The 13790-nt window shown below is 51.1% G+C and overlaps 1 protein-coding gene across 1 annotated transcript in view; it reads right to left on the minus strand.

Moving 5' to 3' along the window:
- Positions 1 to 13790, minus strand: part of LOC147894239 (uncharacterized) — a 143726-nt gene that overhangs the window by 86048 nt on the left and 43888 nt on the right. The gene's annotated exons all lie outside the window — the stretch shown is intronic.

Consider the following 13790-nt stretch of genomic DNA (forward strand, 5'->3'; position numbering starts at 1 on the left):
TGTCAGTCCAAATACCCATGAACACTTGTGAAGGGTGTATTTGGGTGCCATCCAGGGCCTCTGTACATCTAGCTCTCCAGATGGTGCCAAGAGGAAATGCTAGCCAGAATCTCCTGGGAAGTGTCCACTGAAGCATGAGAAGCTCTGTACATCCTGAAGAGAGCAGATCTCTATCACCTGCTTGCAGACTGAGAGTGCCCAAGAAGAAGGCTCACCCTCATAAAACATCTGAGGCCCAGTAAGGGATAACCAGGCGATCGAGCCCCAAGTCATGAAGAAAGGGGAGGTATGAAGAATGCTGAGTATCCGAGAAACCCCTTTCCAAACAATCCTCGCCTGACTACAATCCCAAAGGCAATGTCGCACTGACGACTCTACAGAATGACAACGAGGGCAAGTAGGGTCAACCCCAAATCGTGATCTCCACAGGTTCACTGCAATCCCACCATGAATAGAAAGCCAAAAGAAAAGAGTGATCTTTCTACTTCTGAGGGATTTCCAGAGCCTCCTCTAGAAGTTCCTACGCAAATCTGCAGTGATGAGGAAGTTGTCCCGATGGGGGGCTCTGGAGGGAATCCGCTCAACTGAAATCTCCTGGCATTACCAATCGTGAAACGAAAGAAGGGAATCCCCCTCTCTCGATGTCCATGATCTATCCACTCCCACTCTCTTGGGTCCCACTGTAAGCACCTGATAGGTGCACCTCCATATAACCACAATCTCCAGGATCCCAGGGCCAAGAGCAGAGGGTCGAGGTCTAAATACCACTACAAGTCCGCTCCATGATCCACAAAGCCAGCAATCTTGACAGGCTGAAAGGAAACCTCTAGAATAATATGATCCGTAGATCTAGAAAGTAGACCCCCATCCCCAACGTCAAAGACAAGTGCATCCTCCCCAACACCTCGAAGAGCGATCACTTGAAGAGGAATTGCTGTCCTCGAGAAAGCTCCCATCCAAGTGGCAGAAGTAATAGGCATATCAACTGTCCAATCCACCGGGATGGCTGCATCTATGTGCTGAATCTTGCGTGCTACCCCTCTGTTGTACTCAAAGTTTATGGCGACCCACCAAGAGTCACACTTGGGTCACGTCATGGTCACCTCAGCAACATGCCAAGTTGTTAGACCTTGGTCATACCTAGTCGCAGCGTGTTCACATGTGTTCACATCTTGGACTTGACATGGACATGACTTGGACATGACATGGACTTGACATGGACATGACGGAAGCAATACATGACTGAAGGGTGCCAAACCTCAACCTCGACTCACCATGGTCAAAGTCAATCATAGGGAAGTATTGGCGCAATGGTACGCGGGATACACCTGTTGGTGCACATGGGAAGCAGTCCATCAGTTAAGAGGCATAGGTGGTGCACCAACCCTCTCAACCAACTAGTGTCAGGAGCGCAGGAGAACACATGGAGCACGGGATTCACTGACCCAGGACAGGCTGGAGTGTTGCGGAAGCCATCAAGGACAGAGCGGCCCACAAACGGTGGAATGGCTAAGGATGGCTAAGGGTGCAAGAAGGCAACCAATAGGAAGAAGGTGTGGAGATTGGTAGCGCGGGGGTGGAGCAGAGGAAGAGAAGGTGAAGAGGGGGAAAGGAAAAAGGGGAGGGACATTCTGGCAGGGACGAGAGGCGGGAGTGAAGGAGTGAGAGGCTAGAGTCAAGAGCTCGCCTCGTGTGTATCTTCGGGGAGTGTATCAGTCATCTTGCTCTCTAATGAGTTATGCTACTTCCCATCTCTGCTCGCTACTCTAAAATCTCTTTTCGTTGTGTTCTCCTCCCCTCCTCTCCCTTCACCTGGTACAACGGACCTGTGTCATGTGGTTGAAGTTCCTTGCTGTTCATGTCGAGGGATGGCTTTCATGATGTTGTTCCGCTTTGGGTCTTCTTCTTGCTCACATCACTTCAGCACTTGTACCGCTTGTACATAGTTGACACCATCTACCGCTTGCACATAGTTGACACCATCGACAAGCACTCACCTACGTTCCATCAGTGACACTTATGGCACGTCTTACTCGCTTCTCGCACCAGTGGCCCTAGGCCTCCGGTAATACTTCCGGAAGTAAGTGTTAAGAAACCCCCCCCCCCCCCCTCAGACAGTTTATGGCGATCACGGTGGGACACTGCTGGTGTTGAGTAGCACGAGTGAAGTGGTGATCTAGGGTCCTAGAGAGAGGTCTTATGCCGAGTAGTTCTGAAACATTTGAAGGAGCTAGTGAGAGAACTAGGAGGTACTTGAGGAGAGTGGAGAAAAGACTTCCGGCAGACCAAACTAGGTACAAGAAGCATTACGTGCGACGAAAGTTTGCGAAGTCCTCAACTCGAGCACAAAGTGAGCCCATTGGAGCAGTAGCCAGAGCAAGTAACTTCATCGACACTCTCATTGACTTGGACCAACAAGAACCCTGGTGGTCAGATCCGGACTCCGGAGAAGAAGAAGTGCAAAGCGGAGAACAGGTGAAAGAAGAGGGTACTAAGGACGAGGACTCCTCAGGGACTCATCAAGGTCAAGGCAGCCCCTCTCCTCCTCCTGCAACGATGTCTTCATCAACCACCTCTTCTACCGGAGTGGTGACTCCATCTGCTCCCGCCTCAACCTCTTGTGGACAAGCTGCTACCTCATCTGTTACGCATAGCTCCGGGCTCCTAGCTAATCCCTCTTCTATATCTATTCCATTGGGGGGTACTTTTGCTCCGGCCATGCCTTTACCTGCCATGATGGTTTCATCTCCCTTTCCATCCACACCGGTGTTGCCTTTTCCACCACCTTCTTCCTTCCCTTCTGCTTACTCATCCATGACTTCAAGTCCGTCCCTCTCTTTCCCGAATGCTCTCCCATCCTCTTTCACCCCCACATCTTCCATGTTCTCACCCTTTCCCTCTGCAACACCGAGACCCCCCACTTACGCCCTACCATCTGGGTACACTTCCTCTATGACTACATCAGTAGTGACTTCTCCATTGTGGTCCTCCACAGGAGGGGTTGTCGGGGTGGTCTCCTCTTCGGGAGCACCAACACTCATTACAGCCCCATCGGGACTCCCTCCAACTCTTGCATCCTCTCCAACCTCTCGGGTGGGGATGGCCCCCTCTCCAACCTCTCGGGTGGGGACGGCCGTTCTCAGTCCTCCAGACAGAGCGAGACTTCTCGAGCTACTCAACAAGGTCCACGTGAAGACTCAAAAGTTCAAAGGCCACCTCCATGAAGATGCGGAAGCTCATGTGAGGAAGTTCCTCACAACATGTAGAGCTAAAGGTGTGGAGAATGAGCATGCGTTCCTTCACATCTTTCCCTCGTCATTAGAGGATGCTGCGGATGTATGGTACAGTCAATTTCCTCCGGACTACTTCCAGACGTGGACAGACCTAAGGGAGGAATTCTTACGCACTTTCAAGTTGGAAAAATTCGAACACATGATTGTCCAAGAATTATCCACTGACACCATGAAGCCCGGAGAGAGCATCTCTGAGATGTACACAAGGATGAGGGTCTTGGCGGCAAAGATGTCGGTGCCACCCAATGACGCCGTCATGAAGGGGTGGTTTTTGAAGGCTTTACCCTCCACCATTGCTATAAGGCTGGTTGACAAACTTCCTGAACATGCCTCGCTACAAGAATTTCTGAGGGAAGCGGTGAAGATGGAACGGTCCCAGTTAAGTTTCGCCTCAACACCCGCTCAGACCGCCCAACTTCCGAGAGAAGAGGGCTCACAGGCATGGCAGCAACTCAAGAAGGAATTAGAAGAAATCAAAGAAGGTCTGAAAGACAGAACAAAAGTGGATGGACCGTCACCCTTTGAAGCTCAGATAAGAAGTGGTCTCTGGTGCACGGACTGCAAGGGTTCTGGCCATGGCTACTGGGAATGTCCATCGAAGCGTAAGGTACCCACCCCAACCTCCTTTTGCACATTTTGTGAAATTCATGGACATGATGCCTCTGAGTGTAGGTATCTTAAGGGGTTGAGGAAGCTTCTGCCGGAGTATCCAATTGGGGAGCCACTGGTGGCTACAATCAACAAAGCTGCACCGACCACTTCAGGGCCAGTACCCCTAGCTTCAGCCCCTGTGAAGGCACCTGAACCACCCACCCACCCTATCATTCCACCTCCACTACTTCCTAATCCTCCTAATCCTCCTTTGCTCCAAGCTCCTACTCCTAGTGAATTTGGGGCTCCATACTTCTACCCTCCGCCCTACTATGCACAGTATCAACCACCTATGTCAGGGGGTGGATATGGACCCCCTTATGTTCGCGGTCGACGGGGTGGGTTCCGAGGTGGACGTGGAGGCAGAGGTACCAACTTTCGCAGGCCCATCATGTGCTATAGATGTGGCGAGTATGGCCACTACCAAGATGATTGTACACAACCATTTGGGGGACCCTCTTGTACACAGTGCAACACAAATGACCACTACACCAGAGATTGTCCCAATGGCAGAAGGGAATTAACATCGCAAGTCAACATGGTTGATGTAGTAGTGGCGGGGGAGGGTGACAAACCCCATTTGATTGGTGCAGTGTTGGGAGCTGTGACTAGGTCACAAATGAAGGGTGACAGTAGTAAGGATGATTCAACATCAATATCGGAGGCCTCATCACCAACTAACACCAGCTCAGTCACTAGAAGAGCATCCCCACCTCCTTCCCCCAAGGTGGACAGTGGGCACAAGACTACATCGCCCTTGTCCTCTCCTGTAACTGGATTAGAAAGGACCCGAGGGGCCCCACAGCCATCAAGACCTATCAATAGCTCTAAAACTACCTCAGCTCCAAGTGAGCAATCTATGCCTTCAAGGTATCAGGAGGTGATCAGGAGTGTCACCAAAGATCTTCAATCTAGTTCTGAAGATGAAGGAGTCACACCTCAGTTTCCTTCCCGCAAGTCCAAAATAGTGAGGTTTGCAACAGAAGTGACAACTTCAGGGCAAAAACGTGAAGAGTCGCAGGCAGGCCCATCCACCTTCCACTCAGGAAGCACAATGAAGCAAGAGAAGGAAAAAGGGGTGAAGCCTAGTAGTGCCAAAGAAAAGGGGAAATGGGTGATGGGAGAGTCACCACAGGAAATATTGACTGAGAATCCAGAGGCACCTCCTCTCCCTCGCGTAAGCTTCGACCCTCGGCCAGAAGCTCGGCGGATGAAGGCACAAAAGATTGCTGCTACTGTCCAGCCCTATTCTTTGATGGATGACTTGATGGATTTTAGGCCCAATATCACCTTACGACAACTCTGTCAATTGTCTCCACATATCAAGCATCAGACTATTGCATTTGTGAATCGCATGCCAGGAGGGCGCCAAAGGGGATCTGTTCAGGGCGGACCCACGCCAGAGACAGTAACAGTTCAAGATGGAGTAACACTAGACAATTGCTCAGCCTATGCTGCCCTCACATGTGAACAAAGTCCCAAGCTCGCAGTGGAGATCAATGGGGTGGAGCTGAAAGATGTTTTCTTGGATGGTGGGGCAGCAGTAAACATCATGCCGAGAGGTACTCTTCAACAACTGGGTTTGAAATTGACAACTGACGTACATTTCCAAGTACGCATGGCGGATCAACGCAAGGTGAAGCCTATGGGGGCTGTAAAAGGTGTTCACATGAAGATTGGGGGAGTTACATTCCTGTCCAATTTTGTTGTACTTAATATGACAGAGGGTGAGCAGACTTATCCTCTACTTCTTGGTAGACCATGGTTACGCTCAGCAAAGGCCATTCAAGATTGGTCAAGTGATGAAGTTCGACTACCTTTGGGATCCACATCCTTAGAAATAGACATGGTTACTGGAAGGGCTCGCCACCGACCTGTGGAACTTGGGGAAGAGGATTTTGAAGAAGAAGAAGGGGTGGAAGAGGAGCGATGGGCACTTGGGGATTGGCCCCTACAGGAAGAAGAGTTGGGCTATGTGGAGGACTCACCCTTCAAAGGTGAAACCGATGTAACAGCGGCACGAGACGTTGGTGAGAGCTTGACGTACTTGTTGGAACATGCTAGACCAGATGAGGAAGAAGCTGTCATCTTGGATTGGATGGGGGCCCTGGGATCCTTAGCCATCAACATGGTGGAGTTGTGTCCAGAAGAGGATCCTGAAGCCCATTTTGGTACTTCACGGAATGCGCAAGAGGTGAGCCAGGAAGCCTCTTCCCCACCTGGGTTGGCTGATCTCATGTATGAACGGATGCCTTTTGGCCTTCTTAATAATCCCCACATGTATCAGCGAATGATGTCCGCAAGTACCAGACCAAGTGGTGGGGAGGCCACCAGGGTGACTCAAAGACAAGACCATGAAGCAGCAATGGAAGCAATGGATGCACACGACATGGATGCCTCACACCAAGAAAATGACCATGGGGTCACAACAGAGGAGGAAGAGGATCCTATGCAAGAAGATGATGAGCGAGCGGAGCATAATGATGGACCTGAAGAGAACACTTATGAATCTATGGAAGAAGAAGATGACCACATAGATCATAGGCTGGCTGAGCACAATGATGGTATTGGAGAATACACTCATGGATCTGCAGAAGAAGAGGATGATCCCCTACTTACTGATGTCACTCAAAGGCAGGAGGTACCGGAAATGACTCTTGGAAGGGTTATTGAATCCATTATGCAATCTGACCAACCTAGGAGGGGTCAAGAGGCCAGTCAATTTGAAGGAGCCGTCCACATTCACACTGGAGTCTGGAACTTCAGACCTTCAAGGCAAGCCCACAGCATACAGGGAGAAGAAGATGTCGCGGACCTTGTTCTACTCGACTTATATATGTCAGAAGCTGACTCCCCAACGACACAGGAGGTTCATGACACTACATACGAGGTGGTTGGACTACCATATAGAGGAATGCTCAAGCAAGCACAAACAGGAAAGAAGAGAATGGGCCCAACTGTTGCCTCTACATTTCAACCATTTCCAGAACACACCCAACCGTCCTATCCGAGCTCTTGGATGGAAGAAGTAGTGGGGAATTTTTCTCTAGATGATTCTCCTGCGCACCCAGCAGTGGGAGTAGAAGAACCGAACAACTCCGCATCAGGAAGCATACCTCAGGTTGACCATGCCAGGGATTGGAGGTATCTGAACATAGGGACAGAAGACCAACCGCGACATCTTAAGGTAGCCAGTTGGGTCTGGGAACATGACTATCTCCTTGCTGCATTGTCTGATTTTTTTCAAGAGTATGTTGATGTCTTTGCCTGGTCATATAAGGATTTAAAGGGAGTACCCACTGAGTTTATGGAACATCGCATCGATCTATATCCGGAAGCCGAGCCGGTGATCAGGGGACCATATCGCATGAATCCTAACTATGGCAAGGCTGTCCATGCTGATATTCAAAAGATGGAGCAAGCAGGGTTGATCTACCCTGTTGACTACTCCGAATGGCTTAGTGGCATCGTAGTGGTACCCAAAAGAGAGACTGGAAAACTCCGAGTTTGTGTCGACTATAGGAGTTTGAATACCGCCACACGTCGGGATAGGTTTCCTCTCCCCTTCACTGACAGGGTGCTTGAAACCGTAGCTGGTCATGCTCTTTTCTCCTTCATGGATGGATACAGTGGGTATAACCAGGTTCGGGTGCGAGAGCAAGATCAGTTAAAGACTACCTTCGTCACCCAATGGGGAACTTATGCTTACCGGATGATGCCTTTTGGTCTATGCAATGCACCGGCCACGTTTCAACGTCTTGTCACCAAACTTTTCCAAGAGAACATCGGAAAGTTCCTTGAGGTATTCTTGGATGACTTCTCTGTGTTCAATGGTAAGAATGCTTCTCACCTCGAACCTGCTATTCAGACTGATCATATGAGTAAGTTGAGGTGGGTTTTTGATAAGTGCAGAGAAGCTAGGTTGTGCTTGAATCCCGACAAATGCTTCTTCCTCGCCTTGCGAGGGGTCCTCCTTGGCCACATCGTCTCAGCTAAGGGAATGACCACGGACCCAGCAAAGGTGGAAGTGATATTGACCTTGCCTATTCCTCGCACACCCAGAGAAGTCAAGTCTTTTTTGGGACATGTGGGTTATTATAGAAGATTCATCAGGTCCTATGCCGACATAGCGGTGGCGTTGACGGAACTCCTTCGGCAGGAGCAGTCCTTCAACTGGTCGGCACCTCAACAACTGGCGTTTGACAACCTCAAGGATCGTCTAGTAAAGGCACCCATCTTGCGGCAACCTCAATGGGATATCATTTTTCATGTGCATGTAGATGCAAGTGGGCTGGCCATTGGGGCGATATTGGCCCAACCAGATGAAGAGCACAAACTCGACCTGCCTGTGTACTTTGCAAGCAGACAACTCAATGGAGCAGAAAGAAACTATAGCACCACTGAACGCGAAGGCTTGGGCATGGTCTATGCCATGACAAAGTATCGGCACTATCTCTTGGGCAGTAAGTTTATCATCATTACTGATCATCAAGCTCTCAAGTATTTACTGAACAAACCAACGCTTGGGGGGAGAGTGAGTAGGTGGATTCTTCTATTTCAAGAGTTTGACTTTGACATCCTAGTGAGAGCAGGCCGATTACATCAACCAGCAGACCACTTGTCAAGGATCTCTTCAGGTGAAGCAGCCATAGGAGTTGATGATGACCTTCCAGATGCGGGCCTCTTCCGTGTCGATGCCACAGTACCAAAAGATGACTGCCTGTTTGCGGTGGATAGCTGTCCCCCATGGTATGCAAACATTGTACAATTGTTGTCTACAGGGGAGTTCTCCAAAGGGTTAACTCCAGCACAAAAGCGGAGGCAGATTCTTCAGGCTGCTCCTTTCAAACTGATCGCGGGTCAGCTGTACAAGTTGGGGAAGGACCACATATTGAGGAGGTGTGTGCTTCCTCATGAAACACAAGACATCCTTCAGGAGGCTCACTCAGGCATGGGGGGAGGTCATATGGCACCAGAGGCCACTGCTAGAAAGATAATGCGCTCTGGGTTGTGGTGGCCAAAGCTATTCCAAGACTGCTATGCTTATGTGCGCCGCTGTGACTCATGTCAAAGAGGGGGGCCGAAGCCTACCCGACGGGAGTACCTTCCCCTTCAGCCATCCAGCCCTGTACCCCCCTTCTATAGATGGGGATTGGATTTTGTTGGACCCATCTCTCCTGCAACTCGAAGAGGGAACAAGTATGCTCTGATTGCTACTGATTATGGCACTAAATGGGTGGAGGCTAGGGCCGCGAAGACCTGCACTGCTCAAGTTGTGGCCTCATTCTTGTATGATCAAATCATTTCTAGGTTTGGATGTCCTGTGGAATTGATGAGTGACAGAGGTACCCACTTTCTCAATGATGTCATCGCTGACCTCATCACCCAACTGCAAATTGTTCACAAGACCTCTAGTTCATACTACCCTCGAGCCAATGGTTTGGCCGAGAGCTCCAATCGGACCATGTCTCATATTGTGGCTCGGTTATGCCTTCATTCCTTGGCAGATTGGGATATTCTACTACCAGCTGCTCTTTTTGCTTACAGAACCGCATACAAGGCTAGCACTGGATATTCACCCTTCCAGCTAGTTTACGGCTTGGAGGCGGTTATGCCCTATGAGTTCCACATGAGGACCACTAGGGTCATGGCAGAGATGGATGATAACTTGGAGGCATGCACACTTGAGAGATTATGGGATCTTGAAGCCTTGGATGAACATCGTCGTGAAGCGATCCTGGCTCAGGAAGTCTGGCAAAGAAGGCAGAAGGCATGGCATGACAGAAATCTCAGGAAGAGGGAATTCCAAGTTGGCAGCTTGGTCTTGTTATATTCCAGTAAGTTCCTGAAGCATAAACCCAAATTTGTCAGTGGTTGGACAGGGCCCTTCTTTATCACAAGGATTATTCCCAGTGGAGGGGTTTATTTGGCCACCTTGGAGGGCAAGAAGTTACCAGCACCTGTAAATGGCTCACGGGTAAAGAAGTATCATCCACATTGACTCTCTCTTTGGATAAGGATTTCCATTCCTATTAGTTGAATTTCTATTTATTCAAACCACAACAATGTATTCCCTTTCCTAACCCTGTCAAGCTTCTACTCTCAACCCCGTTGCACTCTTTGGTGAGAGACCAAAAAAAAAAAAAAAACTGAGTTTTCCTTCTCTGGCAAGGCGGAGATAGCCCTTGCCTTCCCTGACACACCCTCCTCCTTAATCCTTCTTCACCTCTCTGTTACTCAGGTTCACCTCTCTGTCACCCAGGTTCACCTCCAGGTCACCCCTGTTCACTCCTATGTCAATTCCCCATGTTCACCTCTTTGTCACCCATGTTCACCCCTAGGTCACCCCTGTTCACCTCTAGGTCACCCCTGTTCACTCCTATGTCAATTCCCCATGTTCACCTCTCTGTCACCCATGTTCACCCCTAGGTCACCCCTGTTCACCTCTAGGTCACCCCTGTTCACTCCTATGTCAATTCCCCATGTTCACCTCTCTGTCACCCATGTTCACCCCTAGGTCACCCCTGTTCACCTCTAGGTCACCCCTGTTCACTCCTATGTCAATTCCCCATGTTCACCTCTCTGTCACCCATGTTCACCCCTAGGTCACCCCTGTTCACCTCTAGGTCACCCCTGTTCACTCCTATGTCAATTCCCCATGTTCACCTCTCTGTCACCCATGTTCACCCCTAGGTCACCCCTGTTCACCTCTAGGTCACCCCTGTTCACTCCTATGTCAATTCCCCATGTTCACCTCTCTGTCACCCATGTTCACTCCTAGGTCACCCCTGTTCACCTCTAGGTCACCCCTGTTCACTCCTATGTCAATTCCCCATGTTCACCTCTCTGTCACCCATGTTCACCTCTAGGTCACCCCTGTTCACCTCTAGGTCACCCCTGTTCACTCCTATGTCAATTCCCCATGTTCACCTCTCTGTCACCCATGTTCACCCCTAGGTCACCCCTGTTCACCTCTAGGTCACCCCTGTTCACTCCTATGTCAATTCCCCATGTTTACCTCACCCATGTTCACCCCTAGGTCACCCCTGTTCACCTCTAGGTCACCCCTGTTCACTCCTATGTCAATTCCCCATGTTCACCTCTCTGTCACCCATGTTCACTCCTAGGTCACCCATGTTCACTCCTAGGTCACCCCTGTTCACCTCTAGGTCACCCTTGTTCACTCCTATGTCAACCCCCCATGTTCACCTCTCTGTCACCCATGTTCACTCCTAGGTCACCCCTGTTCACCTCCAGGTCACCCCTGTTCACTCCTATGTCAATTCCCCATGTTCACCTCTCTGTCACCCATGTTCACTCCTAGGTCACCCCTGTTCACCTCCAGGTCACCCCTGTTCACTCCTATGTCAATTCCCCATGTTCACCTCTCTGTCATCCATTTTCACCTCTAGGTCACCCCTGTTCACCTCCAGGTCACCCCTGTTCACTCCTATGTCAATTCCCCATGTTCACCTCTCTGTCACCCATGTTCACTCCTAGGTCACCCCTGTTCACCTCCAGGTCACCCCTGTTCACTCCTATGTCAATTCCCCATGTTCACCTCTCTGTCACCCATGTTCACTCCTAGGTCACCCCTGTTCACCTCCAGGTCACCCCTGTTCACTCCTATGTCAATTCCCCATGTTCACCTCTCTGTCACCCATGTTCACTCCTAGGTCACCCCTGTTCACCTCCAGGTCACCCCTGTTCAGTCCTATGTCAATTCCCCATGTTCACCTCTCTGTCACCCATGTTCACCTCTAGGTCACCCCTGTTCACCTCCAGGTCACCCCTGTTCACTCCTATGTCAATTCCCCATGTTCACCTCTCTGTCACCCATGTTCACCCCTAGGTCACCCCTGTTCACCTCTAGGTCACCCCTGTTCACTCCTATGTCAATTCCCCATGTTCACCTCTCTGTCACCCATGTTCACCCCTAGGTCACCCCTGTTCACCTCTAGGTCACCCCTGTTCACTCCTATGTCAATTCCCCATGTTCACCTCTCTGTCACCCATGTTCACCCCTAGGTCACCCCTGTTCACCTCTAGGTCACCCCTGTTCACTCCTATGTCAATTCCCCATGTTCACCTCTCTGTCACCCATGTTCACTCCTAGGTCACCCCTGTTCACCTCCAGGTCACCCCTGTTCACTCCTATGTCAATTCCCCATGTTCACCTCTCTGTCACCCATGTTCACCTCTAGGTCACCCCTGTTCACCTCTAGGTCACCCCTTGTTCATCCTTGGTTCACCCTTGGTTCATCCCTCCTTCAGCTTCATTCAGCCTCATTCACCTCTATAACACCCTGATCCAATATCCTATACAAGAGAGAGAGTAAAATTCAAACTCCAATTTTCCCACGTTTATTCAAATATTTCCTCTTGCCCACACCGCTTTTTCTCTCACCTACCCCCTCCCACCAAGGCTATATTTAGCCACCAAATTCAGCGTCTGTCCTTTATCTCCTAATTCCAACCACTGCTATATTTAGCATCTGGCTAAAACTCTCCTAATTCCAACCACTGCTATATTTAGCATCAGGCTAAACTCAGCGTGGATCCTTGGGATCAGCTCATCCACCTCCCCCACCGCATCTTGCAGCCCACACATGCTAATTTTAGCTTACTTTTCTAAAGATGGATCTCTTCGTTATATATTTATGGCTGTTTCTCCCCCCTCCAGACAACGAAATCATACGCAGCCTCCCCTCCCTCCTCCTCCTGCAGCCTACGAAATCATACGCAGCCTCCTCTCCCTCCTTCTCCTGCCGCCTCCCTCCTTCTCCTGCAGCCTCCCTCCTTCTCCCTCCAGCGCAGTCTCTGCAGCCTCCCTCCAACGCTTCTCCTGCAGCCCCCTCCTTCCCCCTCCATCGCACATCTCCTACAGCCACCCTCTGCTGCAGCTCCTCCTTCTCTGCAGCCTCCCTCCAACGCTTCTCCTGCAGCCCCCTCCTTCCCCCTCCATCGCACATCTCCTACAGCATCGACCCTCTGCTGCAGCTCCTCCTTCTCTGCAGCCTCCCCCCAGCGCAGTCTCTGCAGCCTCCCTCCTTCTCCCTCCAACGCTTCTCCTACAGCCCCCCTCCTTCCCCCTCCATCGCACATCTCCTACAGCCACCCTCTGCTGCAGCTCCTCCTTCTCTGCAGCCTCCCTCCAACGCTTCTCCTGCAGCCCCCTCCTTCCCCCTCCATCGCACATCTCCTACAGCATCGACCCTCTGCTGCAGCTCCTCCTTCTCTGCAGCCTCCCCCCAGCGCAGTCTCTGCAGCCTCCCTCCTTCTCCCTCCAACGCTTCTCCTACAGCCCCCCTCCTTCCCCCTCCATCGCACATCTCCTACAGCATCGACCCTCTGCTGCAGCTCCTCCTTCTCTGCAGCCTCCCTCCAGCGCAGTCTCTGCAGCCTCCCTCCTTCTCCCTCCAACGCTTCTCCTGCAGCCCCCCTCCTTTCCCCTCCATCGCACATCTCCTACAGCATCGACCCTCTGCTGCAGCTCCTCCTTCTCTGCAGCCACCCTCTGCTGCAGCTCCTCCTTCTCTGCAGCCTCCCTCCAACGCTTCTCCTGCAGCCTCCCTCCTTCCCCCTCCATCGCACATCTCCTACAGCATCGACCCTCTGCTGCAGCTCCTCCTTCTCTGCAGCCACCCTCTGCTGCAGCTCCTCCTTCTCTGCAGCCTCCCTCCAACGCTTCTCCTGCAGCCTCCCTCCTTCCCCCTCCATCGCATATCTCCTACAGCATCGTCCCTCCTGCTGCAGCCTCCCTCCTTCTCCTGCAAGCCTCCCTCCAACGCTTTCTCCTGCAGCCTCCCTCCTTCTCCCTCCATCGCATATTTCCTGCAGTCTCCT

Source organism: Dipteris shenzhenensis, chromosome 14 (genome assembly GCF_047967505.1).
Source record: "Dipteris shenzhenensis isolate YYH24624 ecotype China chromosome 14, Dip_SZ_1.0, whole genome shotgun sequence".
NCBI lineage: Eukaryota > Viridiplantae > Streptophyta > Polypodiopsida > Gleicheniales > Dipteridaceae > Dipteris > Dipteris shenzhenensis.